The sequence below is a fragment of the Bombina bombina genome, chromosome 7, assembly GCF_027579735.1.
Source record: "Bombina bombina isolate aBomBom1 chromosome 7, aBomBom1.pri, whole genome shotgun sequence".
Taxonomy (NCBI): Eukaryota; Metazoa; Chordata; class Amphibia; order Anura; family Bombinatoridae; genus Bombina; species Bombina bombina.
Genome location: NC_069505.1, coordinates 576,944,409 through 576,959,408, shown reverse-complemented (window position 1 = coordinate 576,959,408; position 15,000 = coordinate 576,944,409). Strand labels below are relative to the sequence as shown.

At 43.7% G+C, this 15,000-nt stretch overlaps 1 protein-coding gene across 2 annotated transcripts in view; it reads left to right on the top strand.

The window, feature by feature from the left end:
- The window catches only part of AGPAT1 (1-acylglycerol-3-phosphate O-acyltransferase 1), a 155,397-nt gene that overhangs the window by 12,341 nt on the left and 128,056 nt on the right, over positions 1 to 15,000 (top strand). The window lies entirely within an intron of this gene.

Genomic DNA, 15,000 nt, shown 5'->3' with positions numbered 1-15,000 from the left:
AGATGTCTCCCATAGAAAATGGTCTGGAAAGGGAAACCTCTCTGAGGAGATCAAAGTTAGCAGGGAAATTTAAAATTAAATATTAAAACCCATACAAATCAGATTACTCTGCTTTCAGCGTATAGTATCCTAAATCACTTTATTTTCATATGCATGTGTTTTTTTCTAATATGATAATAAGCATTTTGCGTATTTTGACACAATCTCGACACCTTTCAGTTTGAAAGAAAAAACAGCGAGATATGCAGGGGAAAATGTTTAGAGAATGAGCCAGACTTGGTGGAGACATTTTAGCTACCCATGGAATGCCCGTGTTCAGCCCACTAGCAGAGCTGGGAAAACTAATATAACAGGAAGGAAAATAATACGGTTTAAATTTTAGTCTACACGGAACACCCCTTTGCGGGATACATTGTTCTCATGGTATTAACTGCCTTTAAAGGGACATTAAACACTAAATAAATGCTAGATAGATTGATGCATTCAAAGAAAAGATCAGTCTGAGAATAACATGTATTTTTTTTTTAAAAGCTTTATTAGTTGTCTAAATATTGACAAAACAAGTGTAAAGTTTTATTGTCTATAAAACAATTGGGGCTGCCATGTTGTTACTTAGGTTACATTATCTGCTGTGTCAAATTAGGGACAGTTATAAATAGGTCACTAGAGTGTGCAGCCAATGGCTGTGTGGAATATAACAGTGTTCTGCACTCCATTTTTAATAGGAACTGAAAAGCTCACAATTTCAGAATGGAATTACAGGAAAAGGGTACAAAACAAATAATGAAATTATATTAAAGAGTTGTGTGTGTATGTATATGTGTTTGTGTGTGTGTGTATATGTGTAATATAACGCATATAACTTATTTAATTATTAAGCCCCCTAACCCAACATCCCCTAAATTAACCCTAATTACTACTAAATTACAATTAAAATAAAAAAATAACATTAAATTACAATTTATAATAAAAGTCTAACATTACAGAAAAAAATAAACAAGATTGTCAAAAATATTTATTTTTTATACCTAATCCCTATAAAAATAAAAAAGCCCCCACAAAATAAAAACACCCCCTAATCTAAACTACCAATAGCCCTTAAAAGGGCCTTTTGTATGGCATTGCCCTAAGTTAATCAGCTCCTTTACCTCTAAAAAATACTAAGTCCTCCCCTAACAGTATAAAAACCCCCACCCACCAAACTCCCAAAGTAAAAAAAAAGAACACTAAAAAAAACAGAATTTATGCTTACCTGATAAATTACTTTCTCCAACGGTGTGTCCGGTCCACGGCGTCATCCTTACTTGTGGGATATTCTCTTCCCCAACAGGAAATGGCAAAGAGTCCCAGCAAAGCTGGTCACATGATCCCTCCTAGGCTCCGCCCACCCCAGTCATTTGACCGACGGACAGGAGGAAATATATATAGGAGAAATCATATGATACCGTGGTGACTGTAGTTAGAGAAAATAATTCATCAGACCTGATTAAAAAAAAAAAACCAGGGCGGGCCGTGGACTGGACACACCGTTGGAGAAAGTAATTTATCAGGTAAGCATAAATTCTGTTTTCTCCAACATTGGTGTGTCCGGTCCACGGCGTCATCCTTACTTGTGGGAACCAATACCAAAGCTTTAGGACACGGATGAAGGGAGGGAGCAAATCAGGTCACCTAAATGGAAGGCACCACGGCTTGCAAAACCTCTCTCCCAAAAATAGCCTCCGAAGAAGCAAAAGTATCAAATTTGTAAAGTTTGGCAAAAGTGTGCAGTGAAGACCAAGTCGCTGCCTTACATATCTGGTCAACAGAAGCCTCGTTCTTGAAGGCCCATGTGGAAGCCACAGCCCTAGTGGAGTGAGCTGTGATTCTTTCAGGAGGCTGCCGTCCGGCAGTCTCATAAGCCAATCGGATAATGCTTTTAAGCCAAAAGGAAAGAGAGGTAGAAGTCGCTTTTTGACCTCTCCTTTTACCAGAATAAACAACAAACAAGGATGATGTTTGTCTGAAATCTTTAGTAGCCTCTAAATAGAATTTTAGAGCACGGACAACGTCCAAATTGTGTAACAAACGCTCCTTCTTTGAAACTGGATTCGGACACAAAGAAGGTACAACTATCTCCTGGTTAATATTTTTGTTAGAAACAACTTTAGGAAGAAAACCAGGCTTAGTACGCAAAACCACCTTATCTGCATGGAACACCAGATAAGGAGGAGAACACTGCAGAGCAGATAACTCTGAAACTCTTCTAGCAGAAGAGATTGCAACCAAAAACAAAACTTTCCAAGATAGTAACTTAATATCTACGGAATGTAAGGGTTCAAACGGAACCCCTTGAAGAACTGAAAGAACTAGATTTAAACTCCAGGGAGGAGTCAAAGGTCTGTAAACAGGCTTGATCCTAACCAGAGCCTGAACAAATGCTTGAACGTCTGGCATAGCTGCCAGTCGTTTGTGTAGTAAGACAGATAAAGCAGAAATCTGTCCCTTTAGAGAACTTGCAGATAATCCTTTCTCCAAACCTTCTTGTAGAAAGGATAGAATCTTAGGAATTTTTATCTTGTTCCATGGCAATCCTTTGGATTCACACCAACAGATATATTTTTTTCCATATTTTATGGTAAATTTTTCTAGTTACAGGCTTTCTAGCCTGAATCAGAGTATCTATTACAGAATCTGAAAACCCACGCTTTGATAAAATCAAGCGTTCAATCTCCAAGCCGTCAGTTGGAGGGAAACCAGATTCGGATGTTCGAATGGACCCTGAACAAGAAGGTCCTGTCTCAAAGGTAGCTTCCATGGTGGAGCCGATGACATATTCACCAGGTCTGCATACCAAGTCCTGTGTGGCCACGCAGGAGCTATCAAGATCACCGAGGCCCTCTCCTGATTGATCCTGGCTACCAGCCTGGGAATGAGAGGAAACGGTGGGAATACATAAGCTTGGTTGAAGGTCCAAGGTGCTACTAGTGCATCTACTAGAGTCGCTTTGGGATCCCTGGATCTGGAACCGTAGCAAGGAACCTTGAAGTTCTGACGAGACGCCATCAGATCCATGTCTGGGATGCCCCATAATTGAGTTATTTGGGCAAAGATTTCCGGATGGAGTTCCCACTCCCCCGGATGAAACGTCTGACGACTCAGAAAATCCGCTTCCCAATTTTCCACTCCTGGGATGTGGATCGCAGACAAGTGGCAGGAGTGATCCTCCGCCCATTGAATTATCTTGGTCACTTCTTTCATCGCCAGGGAACTCCTTGTTCCCCCCTGATGATTGATATATGCAACAGTCGTCATGTTGTCTGATTGAAACCTTATGAATTTGGCCTTTGCTAGTTGAGGCCAAGCTTTGAGAGCATTGAATATCGCTCTCAGTTCCAGAATGTTTATCGGGAGAAGAGACTCTTCCCGAGACCATAAACCCTGAGCTTTCAGGGATTCCCAGACCGCGCCCCAGCCCACTAGACTGGCGTCGGTCGTGACAATGACCCACTCTGGTCTGCGGAAGCTCATTCCCTGTGACAGATTGTCCAGGGTCAGCCACCAACGGAGTGAATCTCTGGTCTTTTGATCTACTTGAATCATCGGAGGCAAGTCTGTATAATCCCCATTCCACTGTTTGAGCATGCACAGTTGTAATGGTCTTAGATGAATTTGTGCAAAAGGAACTATGTCCATTGTTGCAACCATCAAACCTATTACCTCCATGCACTGCGCTATGGAAGGACGAGGAACAGAGTGAAGTACTTGACAAGAGCTTAGAAGTTTTGATTTTCTGACCTCTGTCAGAAAAATCCTCATTTCTAAGGAATCTATTATTGTTCCCAAGAAGGGAACTCTTGTTGACGGGGAGAGAGAACTTTTTTCTTTGTTCACCTTCCATCCGTGAGATCTGAGAAAGGCTAGGACGATGTCCGTATGAGCCTTTGCTTTTGACAGGGACGACGCTTGAATTAGGATGTCGTCCAAGTAAGGTACTACTGCAATGCCCCTTGGTCTTAGAACCGCTAGAAGGGACCCTAGTACCTTTGTGAAAATTCTCGGAGCAGTGGCTAATCCGAATGGAAGTGCCACAAACTGGTAATGCTTGTCCAGAAAAGCGAACCTTAGGAACTGATGATGTTCCTTGTGGATAGGAATATGTAGGTACGCATCCTTTAAATCCACGGTGGTCATAAATTGACTTTCCTGGATGGTGGGAAGGATCGTTCGAATGGTTTCCATTTTGAACGATGGAACCCTGAGAAATTTGTTTAGGATCTTCAGATCCAAAATTGGTCTGAATGTTCCCTCTTTTTTGGGAACTACGAACAGATTTGAGTAAAATCCCATTCCTTGTTCTTTTATTGGAACTGGATGTATCACTCCCATCTTTAACAGGTCTTCTACGCAATGTAAGAATGCCTGTCTCTTTATTTGGTTTGAGGATAATTGAGACCTGTGGAACCTTCCCCTTGGGGGTAGTTCCTTGAATTCCAGAAGATAACCTTGAGAAACTATTTCTAGCGCCCAAGGATCCTGAACATCTCTTGCCCAAGCCTGAGCAAAGAGAGAGAGTCTGCCCCCCACTAGATCCGGTTCCGGATCGGGGGCTATCCCTTCATGCTGTTTTGGTAGCAGTGGTAGGCTTCTTGGCCTGCTTACCCTTGTTCCAGCCTTGCATTGGTTTCCAGGCTGGTTTGGGTTGTGAAGTATTACCCTCTTGCTTAGAGGATGCAGAATTAGAGGCTGGTCCGTTTCTGCGAAAGGGACGAAAATTAGGCTTATTTTTAGCCTTAAAAGACCTATCCTGTGGGAGGGCGTGGCCCTTTCCTCCAGTGATGTCTGAAATAATCTCTTTCAAATCTGGTCCAAATAATGTTTTACCTTTGAAAGGAATGTTAAGCAATTTTGTCTTGGATGACACATCCGCTGACCAAGACTTTAGCCAAAGCGCTCTGCGCGCCACGATAGCAAACCCTGAATTTTTCGCCGCTAATCTAGCTAATTGCAAAGCGGCATCTAAAACAAAAGAGTTAGCCAATTTAAGTGCTTGAACTCTGTCCATAACCTCCTCATACGAAGATTCTCTACTGAGCGACTTTTCTAGTTCCTCGAACCAGAAGCACGCTGCCGTAGTGACAGGAACAATGCATGAAATTGGTTGTAGAAGGAACCCTTGCTGTACAAAAATCTTTTCTCCAACATAGGTGTGTCCGGTCCACGGCGTCATCCTTACTTGTGGGATATTCTCCTCCCCAACAGGAAATGGCAAAGAGCCCAGCAAAGCTGGTCACATGATCCCTCCTAGGCTCCGCCTACCCCAGTCATTCTCTTTGCCGTTGTACAGGCAACATCTCCACGGAGATGGCTTAGAGTTTTTTAGTGTTTAACTGTAGTTTTTATTATTCAATCAAGAGTTTGTTATTTTAAAATAGTGCTGGTATGTACTATTTACTCAGAAACAGAAAAGAGATGAAGATTTCTGTTTGTATGAGGAAAATGATTTTAGCACCGTAACTAAAATCCATGGCTGTTCCACACAGGACTGTTGAGAGCAATTAACTTCAGTTGGGGGAACAGGGTGCAGTCTCTTACTGCTTGAGGTATGACACATTCTAACAAGACAATGTAATGCTGGAAGCTGTCATTTTCCCTATGGGATCCGGTAAGCCATGTTTATTAAGATAGTAAATAAGGGCTTCACAAGGGCTTATTAAGACTGTAGACTTTTTCTGGGCTAAATCGATTCATTATTAACACATATTTAGCCTTGAGGAATCATTTAATCTGGGTATTTTGATAAGATTATATCGGCAGGCACTGTTTTAGACACCTTATTCTTTAGGGACTTTCCCTAATCATTGTCAGAGCCTCATTTTCGCGCCGGTATGGCGCACTTGTTTTTGAGAACAATGGCATGCAGCTGCATGTGTGTGGAGCTCTGATACATAGAAAAGTCTTTCTGAAGGCATCATTTGGTATCGTATTCCCCTTTGGGCTTGGTTGGGTCTCAGCAAAGCAGATTCCAGGGACTGTAAAGGGGTTAAATATAAAAACGGCTCCGGTTCCGTTATTTTAAGGGTTAAAGCTTCCAAATTTGGTGTGCAATACTTTTAAGGCTTTAAGACACTGTGGTGAAATTTTGGTGAATTTTGAACAATTCCTTCATACTTTTTCGCAATTGCAGTAATAAAGTGTGTTTAGTTTAAAATTTAAAGTGACAGTAACGGTTTTATTTTAAAACGTTTTTTGTGCTCTCAAAGCTTGGCCTCAGCTAGCGAGGGCCAAGTTCATACATCAACCATCAGGGGGGAACAAGGAGTTCCCTAGCGATGGAAGAAGTGACCAAAATCATTCTATGGGCGGAGTCTCACTCCTGCCACCTGTCTGCTATCCACATCCCAGGAGTGGAAAATTGGGAAGCGGATTTTCTGAGTCGTCAGACATTGCATCCGGGGGAGTGGGAACTCCATCCGGAAATCTTTGCCCAAGTCACTCAACCGTGGGGCATTCCAGACATGGATCTGATGGCCTCTCGTCAGAACTTCAGAGTTCCTTACTACGGGTACAGATCCAGGGATCCCAAGGCGGCTCTAGTGGATGCACTAGTAGCACCTTGGACCTTCAAACTAGCTTATGTGTTCCCGCCGTTTCCTCTCATCCCCAGGCTGGTAGCCAGGATCAATCAGGAGAGGGCGTCGGTGATTTTGATAGCTCCTGCGTGGCCACGCAGGACTTGGTATGCAGATCTGGTGAATATGTCATCGGCTCCACCATGGAAGCTACCTTTGAGACGAGACCTTCTTGTTCTAGGTCCGTTCGACCCACTCCAGCTGACTGCTTGGAGATTGAACGCTTGATCTTATCAAAGCGAGGGTTCTCAGATTCTGTTATTAATACTCTTGTTCAGGCCTGAAAGCCTGTAACCAGAAAAATTACCACATAATTTGGTATATCTGTTGGTGTGAATCTGCAGGATTCCCTTGGGACAAGGTTAAGATTCCTAAGAGTCTATCCTTCCTTCGAGAAGGATTGGAAAAAGGATTATCTGCAAGTTCCTTGATGGGACAGATTTCTGCCTTGTCTGTGTTACTTCACAAAAAGCTGGCAGCTGTGCCAGATGTTCTAGCCTTTGTTCAGGCTCTGGTTAGAATCAAGCCTGTTTACAAAATTTTGACTCCTCCTTGGAGTCTCAACCTAGTTCTTTCAGTTCTTCAGGGGGTTCCGTTTGAACCCTTACATTCCGTTGATATTAAGTTATTATCTTGGAAAGTTTTGTTTTTGGTTGCAATTTCTTCTGCTAGAAGAGTTTCAGAATTATCTGCTCTGCAGTGTTCTTCTCCTTATCTGGTGTTCCATGCAGATAAGGTGGTTTTGCGTACTAAACCTGGTTTTCTTCCAAAAGTTGTTTCTAACAAAAACATTAACCAGGAGATAGTTGTGCCTTCTTTGTGTCCTAATCCAGTTTCAAAGAAGGAACGTTTGTTGCACAACTTGGATGTAGTTCGTGCTCTCAAATTTTACTTAGCAGCTACTAAGGATTTCAGACAAACTTTGTCTTTGTTTGTTGTTTATTCTGGTAAACGGAGAGGTCAAAAAGCAACTTCTACCTCTCTCTCCTTCTGGATTAAAAGCATTATCCGATTGGCTTATGAGACTGCCGGACGGCAGCCTCCTGAAAGAATCACAGCTCACTCCACTAGGGCTGTGGCTTCCACATGGGCCTTCAAGAACGAGGCTTCTGTTGATCAGATATGTAAGGCAGCGACTTGGTCTTCACTGCACACTTTTTCTAAATTTTACAAATTTGATACTTTTGCTTCTTCTGAGGCTATTTTTGGGAGAAAGGTTTTGCAAGCCGTGGTGCCTTCCATTTAGGTGACCTGATTTGCTCCCTCCCTTCATCCGTGTCCTAAAGCTTTGGTATTGGTTCCCACAAGTAAGGATGACGCCGTGGACCGGACACACCTATGTTGGAGAAAACAGAATTTATGTTTACCTGATAAATTACTTTCTCCAACGGTGTGTCCGGTCCACGGCCCGCCCTGGTTTTTTTTTTAATCAGGTCTGATAATTTATTTTCTTTAACTACAGTCACCACGGTAACATATGGTTTCTCCTATGCAAATATTCCTCCTTAACGTCGGTCGAATGACTGGGGTAGGCGGAGCCTAGGAGGGATCATGTGACCAGCTTTGCTGGGCTCTTTGCCATTTCCTGTTGGGGAGGAGAATATCCCACAAGTAAGGATGACGCCGTGGACCGGACACACCGTTGGAGAAAGTAATTTATCAGGTAAACATAAATTCTGTTTTTAAGCAAACCCTCTAATTTTTTTATCCATAGGATCTTTAAAAGCACAACTGTCTTCGATAGGAATAGTAGTGCGTTTGTTTAGAGTAGAAACCGCCCCCTCGACCTTGGGGACTGTCTGCCATAAGTCCTTTCTGGGGTCGACTATAGGAAATAATTTCTTAAATATAGGGGGGGGGAACAAAAGGTATGCCGGGCCTTTCCCACTCTTTATTTACTATGTCCGCCACCCGCTTGGGTATAGGAAAAGCGTCGGGGGACACCGGAACCTCTAGGAACTTGTCCATCTTACATAATTTCTCTGGAATGACCAAATTGTCACAATCATCCAGAGTAGATAACACCTCCTTAAGCAGTGCGCGGAGATGTTCTAATTTAAATTTAAATGTCACAACATCTGTTTCAGCTTGATGAGAAATTTTTCCTGAATCTGAGATTTCTCCATCAGACAAAACCTCCCTCATGGCCCCTTGAGATTGGTGTGAGGGTATGTCAGAACAAATATCATCAGCGCCCTCCTGCTCTTCAGTGTTTAAAACAGAGCAATCGCGCTTTCTCTGATAAGTAGGCATTTTGGATAAAAGATTTGCTATGGAGTTATCCATTACAGCCGTTAATTGTTGCATGGTAATAAGTATTGGCGCACTAGATGTACTAGGGGCCTCCTGTGTGGGCATAACTGGTGTAGACACAGTAGGGGATGATGTAGTATCATGTTTACTCCCCTCATTTGAGGAATCATCTTGGGCAATATCATCATCTGTGGCATTACTGACCTTACTTTGTTTGGACACTATGGCACAATTATCACATAAATTTAAATGGGGAGACACATTGGCTTTCATACATATAGAACATAGCTTATCTGATGGTACAGACATGTTAAACAGGCTTAAACTTGTCAACCAAACACAAAAAACGTTTTAAAATAAAACCGTTACTGTCTCTTTAAATTTCAAACTGAAAACACTTTATTACTGAATATGTGAAAAAGTATGAAGGAATTGTTCAAAAATTACCAAAATTTCACCACAGTGTCTTAAAGCATTAAAAGTATTGCACACCAAATTTCAGAGCTTTAACCCTTAAAATAACGGAACCGGAGCCGTTTTTACATTTAACCCCTATACAGTCCCAGCTATATGCTTTGCTGAGACCCAACCAAGCCCAGAGGGGAATACGATACCAAATGACGCCTTCTATAAGCTTTTTCAGTGATTCTTAGCTCCTCACACATGCATCTGCATGCCTTGCTCTCCAAAAACAACTGCGCATCAATGGCGCGAAAATGAGGCTCTGTCTATAACTAGAAAGGCCCCCATCTGAAAAAGGTGTCCAACACAGTGCCTGCCGTTTTTCTAAACGTTCCCCAAGATTATAATACCAATTATTAGTTAGAATCTGCATAATATGCCTAGTAAAGCAATCGTTTTAGCCCAGAAAAATGTCTACCAGTTTTTAAGCCCTTTTTGAAGCCCTTTATTCTTTTATGTTTAACTAAGAAAATGGCTTACCGGTCCCCATGAGGGGAAATGACAGCCTTCCAGCATTACATGATCTTGTTAGAAATATGGCTAGTCATACCTTAAGCAGAAAAGTCTGCTAACTGTTTCCCCCAACTGAAGTTACTTCATCTCAACAGTCCTGTGTGGAAACAGCAATCGATTTTAGTTACTGTCTGCTAAAATCATCTTCCTCTTACAAACAGAAATCTTCATCCTTTTTCTGTTTCAGAGTAAATAGTACATACCAGCACTATTTTAAAATAACAAACACTTGATAGAAGAATAAAAACTACATTTAAACACCAAAAAACTCTTAACCATCTCCGTGGAGATGTTGCCTGTGCAACGGCAAAGAGAATGACTGGGGTGGGCGGAGCCTAGGAGGGATCATTTGACCAGCTTTGCTGGGACTCTTTGCCATTTCCTGTTGGGGAAGAGAATATCCCACAAGTAAGGATGACGCCGTGGACCAGACACACCAATGTTGGAGAAAACTAAACAACCCATTGCCCTATCGGATAAATTGGAGCCTCCATGCCGCCGAGGCCCGCCGCTGAGGATCCAGTCATCGGGAATACAGCTTTGCACCTCTGCGTCGCATTCACTCCGGATGAAGATAGAAGATGATGGATCCGTCTGGAAGAAGACCTTCTCTGCCAGACTTCAGGAACAGTGAGCACCTATTTGGAGCTTAGGTTTAGGCTTTTTTATTTTAATTTTTGGGGGTTTTTTTGTTGTTAGATTAGGGTTTTTTGGGCTTGAAAAAGAGCTGATTGCCCTTTTAAGGTCAGTAAAAGAGCTGAATGCCCTTTTAAGGGCAATGCCCATACAAATGTTTTTTTTATTTTGGGGGGGTTTGGTGGGTGGGGTTTTTTAGTATTTTTTAGAGGTAAAAGAACTGTTTAACTTAGGGCAATGCCCTACAAAAGGCCCTTTTAAGGGCTATTGGTAGTTTAGTATTAGATTGGGGGTGTTCTTTTTTTTGGGGGGGGGGTTATTGGGCTATTAGTTTAGGTTTACATTTTTTATTTTGGATAGCTTTGTTTGTAATTTTTCCTTTTTTTATTTTTTGTAACTTTAGCTTGGGCGGTTGTAGTTTTTAAACATTGACTGCCCTCTGGGCAGGATTATCGCCTAGTATATTTGTGTGTGTGTGTGTGTATATATGTATGTATGTATGTATATATATATATATATATATATATATATATATATATATATATATATATATATATATATATATATATATATATATATATAATTACTTTCTCAAAGTGTTTAATGTCCCATTAAATAATTATGACAGGGTTTTCATAGTACTGGTGAGAAATCTTAGGATATCTCACAAGCCCAGAGAGCTTTAGATAATCAGGCCCCAGGAGTAGGGACCAGACAGTATTGCAGAATTAGACTACAGAGGTTAGGTAGGGAGAGAGCTACAGTTGAAAGAAGAAATAATGGGAAATTAAAACTACAATGACCAGAATGCATTGCAAATAACCAAAAAAACAACTGAGAAATCTGTTCTTCATAGTCTGTGATGCTATATAATAGCTCCTCCCTTTGCTTCCCTCTCTCTGAGTGTCTCCATCTGCAGATTGAAGTGGGCATCTGTGTTCTCCTCTCCCCCTCCTCTCTTTCCTGGACCAGGGAACCTCATTTTCTGATTTTATCTTTCGCATTCCTTTTTTTTTTTTTTCCCTTTTGCTTTGTCTAAACAGTTGTTGCATTTCCCCTATGCAGCGTTATCTTTCACCCCCTCCCTTCTTTACAGTCACCACCCCTTCCCTCCCCATTTCTTTCCAATATTCCCTTTTCTCCTCCCCTTGTTTATTCATCTCGCCTGTCACTCATTTTTTTTTAATAACGTGTCTTTTTAATGTTTAATATCTTTCTAGTCCCCCGTTACTATATCCTCTCCTCCCCTAATTATTTTTCATGAATCTATCTCCTTTAATATCAAATTCTCTACCCTCTTTTCATCCATGTGAGTACCCTTTTTCATTCCTGCAGTGCATGCCCTCTTGTTGCAAAAGCTGTTTTATCTGATATTCCCTCTTGTGTTTTGGTTTGTGTCTGTGTGTGTGTGTGTGGGTGGGGAGGGGGGTACAGTGTGTTTTGTGATTTCTCCATCCTACCAGTCAGTGCTGGGTTTAATGTTCATTACCAGGGCAGGTCCGTTACATCAGCATCATACGGGGGAGGAGTGCAGATGTGAGGGAGGGAGAAACTGGAAACGAGGGGTGAAAGAGACAGAAGAAAAGTGAGAAGGGAACAGAGCTTTAAGAAGAAGGAAAAGGGGGAGAAAGAAATTCATGCAGAAGGGGAATGTGGGGAGAATAGTTTATGGAGCAGAGAGAGAATTTAATAATGGAGAATGTTTGCATTGGGGGTGTGGAAATAGAGAAGTAGAGAGAGTAAAGGAGTGGATTGAGGAATAGTTAGCAATAAATGACGCATATTATGAGTTTGAAACAATTGAGTAATGTTGGGGGGGGGAGAGAATAAGAATTTGTTTTGGGGAAGATATTAGTTTTATAAGGGGGAGTGAGAAGTGGAGAGGAACTCATGTATTTGAAAAAGTTGGTTTGTATGGGATGGAGGAAATCGGGGGGGGGGGGATTTATAAATGGGGAGAGTGAAAAGAGGGTTCTGGGGTTACCTTTTGGAGATGAAAAATTAGTAGTTCTATGGTTGGGAGCGAAAAGTTGGGGGGTTAGTTTGACATTTGGGAGAGAAGTGTGGTGTATAGGATGGGGGTGAAGACTCAGAAGTGTTTTGGGGGGTTATATGAATGGGAGATGTGGAAGAAAGATGTGAGGAAGAAAAGCATAGACTTGGGGCAGAGAGATAAGTGCTAGATGGATAGAAGCTGGAGCAAAAGTTACAAGAGTGTGAGGAAAGACAGTATTTTTCGGGCCATGACATCTGGTAGGGTTAAAAGTGAGTGGTCTTTATTGGGGACGCAAGACTGGAAAGCATACAGTCTGTATATGATAGAGGAGTGAGCAGTGTGTTGGGGGGGGGAGTTTACTGATGGAATAATTTGGGGAGTGAAAATATATAAATGAGGGGAAGTAAAAAGGGTGTGATCATTATGGGTTGTTGGTTATGTTTTTTTTTCTTGGGGGGTGGGGAGTGTGTGAGCAGGAGAAGATAGGGAGAGAGTGTAGTGTGGGATGGGGGGAGTGTGTGAGCAGGAGAAGATGGGGAGAGAGTGTAGTGTGGGATGGGGGTGTGTGTGAGCAGGAGAAGATGGGGAGAGAGTGTAGTGTGGGATGGGGGTAATGTGTGAGCAGGAGAAGATGGGGAGAGAGTGTAGTGTGGGATGGGGGTGTGTGTTAGCAGGAGAAGATGGGGAGAGAGTGTAGTGTGGGATGGGGGGTAATGTGTGAGCAGGAGAAGATGGGGGAAGTGTGTGAGCAGGAGAAGATGGGGAGAGAGTGTAGTGTGGGATGGGGGTGTGTGTGAGCAGGAGAAGATGGGGAGAGAGTGTAGTGTGGGATGGGGGTGTGTGTGAGCAGGAGAAGATGGGGAGAGAGTGTAGTGTGGGATGGGGGGAAGTGTGTGAGCAGGAGAAGATGGGGAGAGAGTGTAGTGTGGGATGGGGGTAATGTGTGAGCAGGAGAAGATGGGGAGAGAGTGTAGTGTGGGATGGGGGGAAGTGTGTGAGCAGGAGAAGATGGGGAGAGAGTGTATTGTGGGATGGGGGAGTGTGTGAGCAGGAAAATATGGGGAGAGAGTATATTGTGGGATGGGGGGAGTGAGCAGGAGAAGCTGGGGGAGAGAGTGTAGTGTGGGATGGGGGGGAAGTGTGTGAGCAGGAGAAGATGGGGAGAGAGTGTATTGTGGGATGGGGGAGTGAGCAGGAGAAGCTGGGGGAGAGAGTGTAGTGTGGGATGGGGGGGAAGTGTGTGAGCAGGAGAAGATGGGGAGAGAGTGTATTGTGGGATGGGGGAGTGTGTGAGCAGGAAAATATGGGGAGAGAGTATATTGTGGGATGGGGGGAGTGAGCAGGAGAAGCTGGGGGAGAGAGTGTAGTGTGGGATGGGGGGGAAGTGTGTGAGCAGGAGAAGATGGGGAGAGAGTGTATTGTGGGATGGGGGAGTGAGCAGGAGAAGCTGGGGGAGAGAGTGTAGTGTGGGATGGGGGGGAAGTGTGTGAGCAGGAGAAGATGGGGAGAGAGTGTATTGTGGGATGGGGGGAGTGTGTGAGCAGGAAAAGATGGGGAGAGAGTGTATTGTGGGATGGGGGAGTGTGTCAGCAGGAGAAACTTCGGGAGAGTGTGTAGTGTGGGATGGGGGGGGGAAGTGTGCGAGCAGGAGAAGCTGGGGGAGAGAGTGTAGTGTGGGATGGGGGATGTGAGCAGGAGAAGCTGGGGGAGAGTGTAGTGTGGGATGGGGAGTGTGTGAGCAGGAGAAGCTGGGGGGAGAGTGTAGTGTGGGATGGGGGGAGTGTGAGCAGGAAAAGATGGGGGGATAGTGTAGTGTGGAATGGGGGGGAAGTGTGTGAGCAGGAGAAGCTGAGGGAGAGAGTGTAGTGTGCTATGGGGGGAAGTGTGTGAGCAGGAGAAGCTGGGGAGAGAGTGTAGTGTGGGATGGGGGGGAGTGTGTGAGCAGGAGAAGATGGGGTGAGTGTAGTGTGGGATGGGGGAGAAATATGTGAGCAGAAGATGGGGAGAGAGTGTAGTGTGGGATGGGGGGTGTGAGCAGGAAAAGATGGGGTGAGTGTAGTGTGGGATGGGGGGAGTGTGTGAGCAGGAAAAGATGGGGAGAGTGCAGTGTGGGATGGGGGAGTGTGGGAACAGGAAAAGATGGGGAGAGTGTAGTGTGGGATGGGGGAGTGTGTGAGCAGGAAAAGATGAGGTGAGTGTAGTGTGGGATGGGGGGAGTGTGTGAACAGGAAAAGATGGGGGAGTGTGGGAACAGGAAAAGATGGGGAGAATGTAGTGTGGGATGGGGGGTGTGAGCAGGAAAAGATGGGGAGAGTGTAGTGTGGGATGGGGGAGTGTGTGAGCAGGAAAAGATGGGGTGAGTGTAGTGTGGGATGGGGGAGTGTGTGAACAGGAAAAGATGGGGTGAGTGTAGTGTGGGATGGGGGAGTGTGTGAACAGGAAAAGATGGGGAGAGTGTAGTGTGGGATGGGGGAGTGTGGGAACAGGAAAAGATGGGGAGAGTGTAGTGTGGGATGGGGGCGTGTGGGA